This window comes from Pogoniulus pusillus, chromosome 14, assembly GCF_015220805.1.
Source record: "Pogoniulus pusillus isolate bPogPus1 chromosome 14, bPogPus1.pri, whole genome shotgun sequence".
NCBI classification, from domain to species: Eukaryota; Metazoa; Chordata; class Aves; order Piciformes; family Lybiidae; genus Pogoniulus; species Pogoniulus pusillus.
This window is the reverse complement of record NC_087277.1, coordinates 8,863,427-8,873,769: the sequence shown is the minus strand read 5'-3', so window position 1 is coordinate 8,873,769 and position 10,343 is coordinate 8,863,427. Positions and strand designations below refer to the sequence as shown.

General features: G+C 44.5%; 1 long non-coding RNA gene across 1 annotated transcript; it reads right to left on the bottom strand.

The window, feature by feature from the left end:
- Positions 1 to 2,380: 2,380 nt before the first annotated feature.
- On the bottom strand, positions 2,381 to 4,412 carry LOC135181226 (uncharacterized). Its single transcript, XR_010304778.1, has 2 exons — positions 3,863 to 4,412; positions 2,381 to 3,050 (listed from the first exon to the last, which is right to left on the bottom strand). It is a non-coding gene; the product is annotated as an uncharacterized LOC135181226 (long non-coding RNA).
- Positions 4,413 to 10,343: the final 5,931 nt, after the last annotated feature.

The following is a 10,343-nucleotide window of genomic DNA, read 5'->3' as shown; positions in this document are numbered from 1 at the left end:
TTGGGGAAGCCCAACATTTCAGAGGTTTGTGAGGGTGCTGCAACTAGATGAAAGGCAAAAGTAGCAACAACAACAACAAACAATAACAAACCCTTGCAATGGCAGGCATTCAAAAGCCCTCATACTGAGAGAAAGAGACATCAAGTCCATCTGAAAACGAGCAAAGGTAGAGGGATGCCAGCAAAATTATTTGTACAGGCAGAGCCAAACTTTTGGAAACAAACTAGCAGACTACTGGAGGAACTATTCTGTTCTAGCTTGCTGTGGCAGAACAGCCCAAAATTCTTGTCTGATGCAAACAAAATGAGTAAGTTAAAAACTAAAAGCCCTTTCCAAACCTAGCAGTAAGAGTGTCCTTGCAACCCTGCATTCTTAAAGGCACACAAAGAAGATTCCAGATAGACACAGCACACGGCGCTGAAAAAGCATGGCATTTCATTGGGATGGAAACATTTGGAGGAGAAAAAAAACACCTAGAAACAAGGAATAAAGAATTGGTAAGGCTAACTGGTAGATCTATATGTCTATATTGAGTAATCATTCAAATTATCCCTTCTGGAGAAATTAGAGGAATGAAGGATGTTTAAATGGAAACAGATGGAAGATGATAGACTCTACAAGAACAATTGTGCAAGTGAGACAATCTGATGTTGATATGGCAATGACTGGGCTAAGAGAAATACTGCAGAGTGTGTCTATGATAGTCAAATATCTCCCAGACACCTAAACCAAGTAAAACCAGGGGATATGACTTCTGTTTTATTAAATTTGATCCTGCTGTCTTAGAGGCCAGCAAAATGTGAAAGGGTGGTTAGTATAACTCCCTAAAGATAGGGGATGTGATAAAGTCCACCCAGATTAAGTGTGTTCTGCTTCCACCAGTTTCAGGTTTTCATGCTGCTAAAGTCCCTGAAAAGTAAAGTAAGATGCTGAAGGGTGAGCAGAACTTTTAAGGAAGACTTTTTTCCATTTGCTAAATGAGTGTTCAGAGGAGCATTGCAGATATCCTTGCTTGCAGGAAGACCCAGTTCTACTGACATCCAGAGAGATCAATTTATGCCAGAAAGGGATTTTGCTCAACTAGTTCCTCACTTGAAAGATTTCTGTTACTTGCCAAAGTCCATCTGAGGTACATACACAGATTCTTTTCCCAGGAAATCAAGGTTTAATCTACAGATGTACACTCTAAATGCAGTGACTTGTTTGAGTGAAAGGGTGAGGGATATTTCATATGAGAGATCTAAATGTGTAAAGAGCTTGCAGTCAGGGCACATACACAAATAGATGGAGATTCCCCAAGGGCTAAGGGAACATCAGTCTGCCCCTGCTAAATTCAGCTATTTCACTCATTCAGTATATGCAGTTAAGATGTGAGCACCTTAAAAGTGGATTAAAGTGCTATGAAACAGCTGCCTTTCACCTGGTGCCTTGTGTATAACCAGGAAGAGAAATGCTAGATGATATGATTTAATTTTATTTTTCAAATTCATCAAAAATACTGTAACATTTCATGGAAAACAAACCAACCCTCAAAAAAAGAAAACCACCCTCACAAAAACACCACACACACAAAACATGAAGCAGCCTACCATAAAGATTTCTGATTAAGGCTGTTCTTGCTAATGTTAACTGCAAACAAACCTCCTGGGTGATCTCCTAACATTTTTATCTTGAGATGCATGTGAAATGTGTAATAAGCAGCAAGAATACCTGTGAAACAGCACTGTAATGCTGGAAATCATCAGAAGCAAATCTGTGCTGAAAGCAGCCCTGCTGGCTCCCATCCTATATCTCCCCCTTCCCAAATCTAACCAGAAGATTCAGCCTCCCTATGAAGAGATTTTTGTCTGTGAGTTTTAAAAACTGTTCACACGCAGGTTTCCAAGTAGGGCAGTGCCTAGGATTGACTGCTGCAATTAACAGAAATCCATCCACATGCTGACTCGCAGCCTGACTCAGAGCCAATCTCTTCTTTCAAGAAAGGTTGCCCCTGAACTCCAGATGCAGCAAAGCAGTTCACATGTTTCTGGGGTTTGCTCTGTCACTGGCAGTGTGGCTCACACTTGTACATGCTGCATGTGTCATGAGCAGGCTTGTCCCAGGAAATTGCTCAGAGCAATCAATATCTTCCACTCGCCCAGACAGATCTAGCAGCTCCAGTAGCAATTCTAGGAACGATCCCGTGTGTGAATGGGGAGCTTGCTCTTGCTGGGAAGCAGGAACCTCCAAGGGATTTACAAGGAGGGGCAGCATATCTCAACAGGAAAGTCATCCAGGAAGTCTCTTTTCCAAGAACCAGCTGGTAAACAGTTTAGAGCACCCTGTTCACATCTGTAACACACAGCAATTAATGAGAAGCTGGGCTGGTCATGCACCTATAAAATAACCATTGCAAGCCTGTTTATTTATATCACTGATCATGCACTTTGTGAGGATTTGAAGAGGGAAAACTAGACTGGTCCACAGCTACAAAATTAGGGAGTGCTGGCACTTGAAGGTGACCTAGCTCTCCTATTTAACAAGCAATGGCTATAGTCATCATTTAAGGTCAAAGGTATTTGCTCAGTCTTCTATTGTAAAGCTCTCTTAGAGCTGCAAAATGCTCGTTAGACACCTTTGGTGTCAGCAAACAATACACAGACTCAGAAACCTTTCCCAGCAGTTCTCCTGAGCTATGTGGACAGGAGCAAGCACAGCTCTCACAAAAACATCAGCCTGCCCAGGGAAATCCTGTCCAGACTCCAGAATGAAGTTCGCTCTTTCACGGCTGAGCCAGAGAGCCTCTGTGTGGCAGAGACAGGCAGTCTTCGGCGTTGTCCGCGGTAGAAGAATACAGCTGCTCTTTTTCAATGAGGGTGGAAAAAGGAGGCTTTCATGCCTGTCCCTGAAGAGAGGCCTCTTACAATGCACCGCAGTGTCTCTACAGACCTACGTGCTCTGATCCCACTTGGCAATAATGAGCGGCTTGTACTGCCGGGGCTGCGGAGGCCGGCTCGCCACATCGCGCCGCAGATGCGGGCTCCGGTTACGGCAGCGGCGCGCTGGCGAACCTGTGACATTTAAGCGAGGATGAAAATCAAAATTGTCTTTTGCTATTGTCCGTGTATTTACCCTTTGCTTTGGTCCGTTCCCATAGCAATGCAACAAAAAAGAACTCACAGGCGTCCCCCTGGGAGGGGGCGGGCGCGGGCAGCGCCGAGCCGCCGTTCTGCGCGCAACCGCGCCCCGCTGCGGCTCCCCGGGCGGCCCCGCGCCCGCGGGGCACCGAGCTGCGCCAGGTGCGGGCAGCGTGCGCCCAGCAAGGGAGCCGAGGGAACTCATTCGGGGCACTGCTGGGCAGCGAGGGGGGTTGTGCTACCCCATCGAGTGCTTTGGGAAGCTGCCTTTCAGCTGTCCCAGCGCGTTCATTGGAGCGTTCGCCGTTTTCTCACGGTAAAGCGATGTGAAAGGCAAGCTTGCAAGAGGCACACGCCTCTCCAAGAGGGTGGGTACCTGCTTAAAAAACACCTCCTGTCTTCTGGTTTTGCTGGGATGTAATCTCAGACCAAACATGGCAGTTTCCAGTTAGCCAGGAGCTTAATCTGGGAGCGGCAAAAGCCAGGGCAGCTGCCCCGAGCTGGCTCACAGGTGTATCCCGGACCATAAGTATAATGCTTATAATAAAGGAAGGAATTCGGCTCCTCCCCAGCCCTCCAGCTCCCTTTGACGTTTATTACGGCCCCCATAATTTCACTGAGATGGCTATAGCTTTGCATATTTTTTGTGTTCTTTAGATTAGCATTAACGTTAGCTTTGTTTCGTTAAAACTATTTTAATTTCAACCTGTGCATCTCCTCCCCTTTTCCCCAAACACCCTCCTTACCTGGAGAGGAATCATCAGGTGATGACCTCTAACAGCTGCCCTAGATATGGGATAAACGGAGACATCCCAGAACAAAGGAAAATCTGAAGACAAAAGGCTTGAGATAATGCCCACAGCTTCCACTAATACAGACGTGGTGGGAGAGGGATAAACACTACATTTTGAAGCTGAGTCTGCTCCAGGCCCCCTGTGTGGGGCAAAAGCCCCACCGACTTCAGTGGACCACATTAAAACAAGCTGTTGCCTGACTGTTAGTTTTATCATCAGACTTTGCTCTGGAAATTTGATGGGAACTTCTACCTCTCCGAGTATTAATACAGCAGTTAGACAAGGTGAACAGAGCATGGTGGTTTCTTTCCCATTATCTGCCTACATCTCATTAGAAATTGTGCTACAGGATAATAAAAATTAACATGTGGTTTTCAAGACTTGGAAGTTAAATTTAATAGAGAAACCAGAGGCAGGACTGAGGAATAAAGAAAAACCTCCTTGAAATAGAATTTACAATATCCCAAACTTTTTAGCATTAGTGAATTTTAAAATTACTAGGTCAGTTCATTCTACAACTTTATTCCTATAAATTCTTAGCAAAATTTGTTTGGAAGGGACCTCTGGAGATCCTCTAGCCCACTACCCTCCCCAAAGCAGAGCTAACCCCCAAGCTCAGCTGCAATGTCCAGAGCTTGATATCCAGGACACCACTGCAAACCCTCAAGGTGGGATTATTAGGGCTTCTGCTCCAGTGGTGAAAACCTTTCTCATCGTGCCTATTTCCCTCTTACAGCTTGCAGCTGTTGCCTCCCATTCTTTTATTTGTCCCTCTGTGGAGAAAAGGGCTTCAGCTTTGCAAATCCCCTTTTTGTAGAGAAAGAATCTCCTGACATGCAATAGTATTTCCCTCTCTTCTCTCCCCTACTGAGACCACACCTGGAGCACTATGTCCAGTTTAGGGCTCCCCAGTTCAAGAGAGAGCCCAGCAGAGAGCCACAAGCATGATTTGGGGACTTGACCATCTCCTCTGTGAAGAGAGATTGAGAGCCCTGGCACTGTTAAGTCTGGAGAAGACTGAGAGGAGATCTCATCAACATGTACAAATATCTGAGGGGTGGGTGTCAAGTGGATGGGGCCAATCTCTCTTTGGTGGTCAGCAACAATGAGACAAGGAGCAACAGCTACAAACGGGAACACAGAAGATTTCACCTCAACACGAGGAAAAACTTTACAGTGAGGGTGATGGAGCACTGGAACTGGCTGCTCAGAAAGGTTGTGGAGTCTCCTCCTCTGGAGATTTTCAAAACCCATCTGGATGCATTCCTGTGCAAACTACCCTAGGGGATCCTGCCTTGGCAGGGAGGTTGGACTTGATGATCTCTGGATGTTCCTTCCAACTTCTAAAGCTTTGTGATTCTGTGGTTTCCTATTTCTCTTCTTTTAAGCTTAGAAGCGCCTGAGTGACATAGCTAAGACTATATTCCCATCATTGCTTAGCTCCTGTTAAATTTACTTCTAATTTCTTCCTATTTACACACAAACCTCTCTCACATGAGCATCTTGATGGAACTATCTGGGGTAACTATCTAGACTGAGGTCTGCTGTCTTCAGAGCAGACAACTCACTATAAACCACAGCACACAGGCCTAGTATCTCCAAGCAGAATGGGTAGGATATTTGGACTGAATGATCTTGGAGGTCTCTTCCAACCTGGTTGATTCTATGATGAAATGGGAAAGGATGGTAGATGACATCTTTATCAGAAGACTTCAGGCAGCTCACATTAGCAGGTTCACATGCTTATGTCCTAGCTGCACCTGCACACTAAAATCAATGTTCTCTTCAATTTCATATGAGGCTTCCATATAACCTGATTTCCAAACAATGGAAACCCACACATGTGCTTTAGGCACGTATCAAGGTTTGCTGAAGAAGTCAAGATGGGACGAGGATCCTGAGGGTGCATCTCAGCAGGCTCCACAATGAAATATAAATTCATCTGCAAAGCATCCACAATGTGCAATTGAGATACAGAAGATACCTTCAGAATACCAAAGGACTGACCAAGAATGGGCAACAGTATGACAATGCAGTACTACCCCACCAGGAACTTCCAGTTCAGCCAAGTACTTAAGCTCATCACAAGTGAGCAGCAAGAAGCAGATAAACAAAGAAGAGCTCAGCCTGAGTAAAAATTCCCAGTCAGCACCCACAAGTGATGTTAGATTGATCATCAAGCCTATCCCTGACTTAACCGGGGGGCCACCAGGCCCCCCGGCCTTTTTGTCACCTCCACCAGTCACCCAGTGCACACCATGGGCACTCACCAGTGATGATGGGAGGATCCCTCTGCCCAGTTGGGCAAACTTGGGGCTTCTGCCTCTCTGGGAGCCGATTAAAAAGGGGAGTGGGCAGGGAGGGTAAAGTGGTCACACCTGAGGTGGGAGGAGACTCCAGCAGACGCCTCCAACAGAACCCAGGTGCTCTGAGTTTGGGGGGAAAAGGGGAGAATGTGGGGTGGGAAAGGAGCAGGTGTGGTGGAAAAGGGGAGGTGGTGCTGAAAGGAGGGAGATGGAGAGGATAAGGATGGAGATGCAGATGAAAAGAGGAAGATGGGGGAAAGGAAGGAGATGGAGAGAAAAGGAGGAAGATGGAGGGAAATAGAGAGGAAGGGAAGGAGATGGGGGAGAAGTGGAATTAAAAAAAATAGTAAAAATGAAAACTGGACTGTTAAAAAAAAAAACAAAACAAAATATGACTTCTCTGATTTCAGAATCATCTCAAACAACTTGTCAGCAGTTTTAGTGAAGGGATGTGGCTTACTGGGGGAAAAAAAAAAGAATAAACTATTTTCCATGCTATTTTCTGAGTGGGAAAGTAATAGGGATGTTACAAACAGATCTATAGCTGTTTATTAGCCACAACGTACAGTTGTAAGCAGATATTTATTTTGTCTTGATTTAAACAAGAAGAAGAGATTTAAACTGCATGGAAAGCCATCAGCCTTCTTTTGAAATCAGTTCTTTTTCCTCCAAACAGCAAGAAATTTTGCTGTAGGACTTTAAGGAAAGAAAGTATACTGAAAGAAAATATAGTTTTTATTATTTGGTCATAGCTCTGTAATTTTTTTTTTTATGGCCATATATGAATGCAAACATCCTGCAGGCCACAGGTGTTTTTGTCAAGTCCACTTTTTTACTTCTGCAGTCCTATCTCATCCTATGCTGGAAGCTCACATTAAGCTTATTGACTTGGCTTGCACATAGTGATAGGAAAATAGCCCTTTCTGGTTAAGGACATTACAGATATAATTTAGGTCTTGCAGTCAGGGATTAGGAAGAACTCTTGACTTTCACAAAATACCAGTTTTAGCTCCAGACTTTGAAGGCAGATCGACAGGAAAAATAGTTACATGATTTCAGGCAAAACCCAGTGCAGACTAGGGAAGTGATTGCCTCCCTGTAACTGGTACTGCTAAAGACACACCTCATAATCTGTCTTCAGTTTTGGGGCACTCACTACAGGAAAGACATAGAGGTGCTGGAGCATGTCCAAAGAGGAACAATGGTGGCGGTGAAGTCTTATGAGGACTAGTTGAGGGAACTGAGGTTATTTCATCTGGAGAAGAGAAGGCTGAGAGGAGACCTTGTTGCTCTCTATAGCTACCTGAAAGCAGGTTGTAGCAAGGTGTTGATCTCTTCTCCCAAGTAACAAGTAATAGGACAAGAGGAAATGGCCTCAAGTTGTGTCATGGGAGGTTTATGTTAGGAAAGATTTCTTCACCAAAGGCTTGTAAAGTATTGGAACAGGCTGCCAAAGGAAGTGGTTGAACCATCATCTCAGGAGGTATTTAAAAGATGTGTAGATGTGGTGCTTGGGTCCACAGTTTAACAGTAGACTCAGTTGCATCGGGTTAATGGTTGCATTTGATGGCCTTGAGGGTCTTTTGCACCTGGGTGATTCTATAAACCTGTATTCTGTTGAAGGTCTGTAAGACTTAGGCTTGGAATAGGAACCTTTCTGTATTTTCTGCAGAACAAGAAAACAAAATAAATTAACACTTCTCGCTTACTGTGAGAAAACTTGTATTGGTTAAAAAAAAGCCAGCAGAGCTGTTAAAAGGCACTAAGGTAGCCCAGAGTATCTTTTGATTCTTTTACTCAGGAGAAAGAGGTGGACCTAAGCCTCTTCTGCCACTTTGCTTGCAGGAAATCTCTGGTGGCAGCAGTCACATCCCCGTGTTGGTACTCATGATGCACAGAGAGCACAGCCAGGACCATAGCCCATATAAACATGCTGCCAGACAAACAACCAGACACTCTTTGATAATGCAGGCTGCCTGTCTGTGTGCCTCTGGACTAGTGCAGCCCCATCTGAAGAGGGCCTCAGGCTTTTCACTTTTTGACATTTCTTTTCTGCAGGCTTTCCTCTGCTGGTCTGAAGCTGAAAGACTCTGCCTCATCTGTACACATGATGGAAATAAATGAGTCTCCAGGGAGAGGAGAGCAACCTTTGCACTTCAGCAGCTCCGCAGAAATGCTGCAGAGCCCTTCAGTTACTTCTCCAGAGTTTGGAGGAGGCCTGGGAGGTGGATGAGGTTCAGAACCTCATCTGGTTCTGCTTTCTGCAAAGAGAAAGTGCTGGTAACCAAATTAGGAAACATGATGACACTCTCCATTTGCTGGCAACATCCAACAGATAGATTAATAACTTGCTGGCTTTTTTTTCCCCCTCTTCTTCTTTTTGCTTATTCCTCAAACTTCAACACAACAGGAGAAGAGGGATGGAAAAATTGTCTAACTTTTCCTTTGCAAGTGACTCATTAAAAAGCAAGATATTTCTTGAAAAATCCCTAAGATGATATAAAAGTCCACATCTGGTTAGGAAATTAGAGTGAAATTACAGTAAATTCACTGTACTTGTATTCCATGTGGGGTTCTCTTTTCTCCTTGGGCACTGAACATATATGTGTGCACTTGTTTCTTTAACCTCAAGATCACTCCTGTGAGTTCAGACCTGTGATTCTGAAACTCAAGACCTCAACTTCTGAGATGAATCTGCGGAGTTAACAACCGTTGCTCCAAAAGCTCAGCGTTCATACTTTATCTGTTCTGTCAGTAAGTTCACCCTGCTAAGGCTGATGTACTAAGTAACACAGAATAGTTTTGGAAGGCATCATGAAAGAGACAAATAGCCCCAAATAACACAGGCTGGTTTTGTGATCGCTGTCTAGTCAAGTACAACCAGGAGTGTAAGATATTTCTGTGTGCAAGAACATAGGCATTAAAGTCCCCTTATGCATCCCATCTTGTCTCCCATTATCACAGAAAACCTGCACTGGACAGCCTCTTTCATAAACAAATTAAGATTCTTTTTGAAAAAGAAATATAGTGCAGAGTTAATAATCCAGGCAGCATCTGGCACAACCTCACCCAAGAAAACAGTGCTCAGTGTTTCCTGGGGCAGGCTTCTCCCCAGGATCTGGCAAGAGAGTGACTCCTAGAGATGGCCAGAGGAGAAACCAAACTGCATGAGACAGTCAAATTCAGCCTGAGAAGTGACCTCTACATTTGACTTGAATGGATTCATTGTGTGCAAAAGGAGTAACAGAACTCCAGATCTGTCAGCTTTCCCAACTGCTTATTTGAGATAGGGAAGTGTTCGTGTAAGAAATAATTCTTACAGGATCACAGGTTGAAAGGGACCCAAAGGGATCACAGAGTCCAACCCCCCCTGCCAGAGTAGGGTTGTACAATCTAGTTCTGATCACCCTTTTTTTAGCAAAAGAATGGTTCCATTCTCACAAAAAGAGAGGGAAGACAATGTTCTGGCATTTGTCACCACCTTCTGTGTGCAAGCTACAGCCTGTCAGCACTGGGCTGGTGCTTCAGGCTCACTACTTCTGCTCAGACTCCTCATGGCACCGATGTGCATTTGGAGCAGAGGTTCAGTCTGCAGGCCACACAGGACCTCTGCCTTTCAGCTTCCTCTGTTGAGCCACAGCAGTAACTCCCCATTGCAAAATGCAGCAGATTAAGAGCAATATGCCCACAATTTAGTATCATTTATGATCTGGCCTCCTATTTACTGGCATTACCCATCTATTACTCAGTATTATTACCCTATTAACCATCAGCCAACTTCAATATCAAACCTGACTGCTGAGCATCTCACCTCACATCAGTCTCTTACCTGAAACACTGCTCTTTTAAATAGCTTCATTGTAATCACTGCAGCTCAGTATACCAAAGGAAGGAGGGAAAATTGTTACCCAAACCCAAGCTAACTTAGAATAGAATCATAGAATGGTTTGGGTAGGAAGGGACATAGAATCATAGAACCAATCAGGTTGGAAGAGGCCTCCAAGATCACCCAGTCCAATCTAGCACCCAGCCCTATCCAGTCAACTAGACCATGGCATTAAGTGCCTCATCCAGTCTTTTCATAGAATCATATAATCAGTCATGGTTGGAAGGGACCACAAGGATCA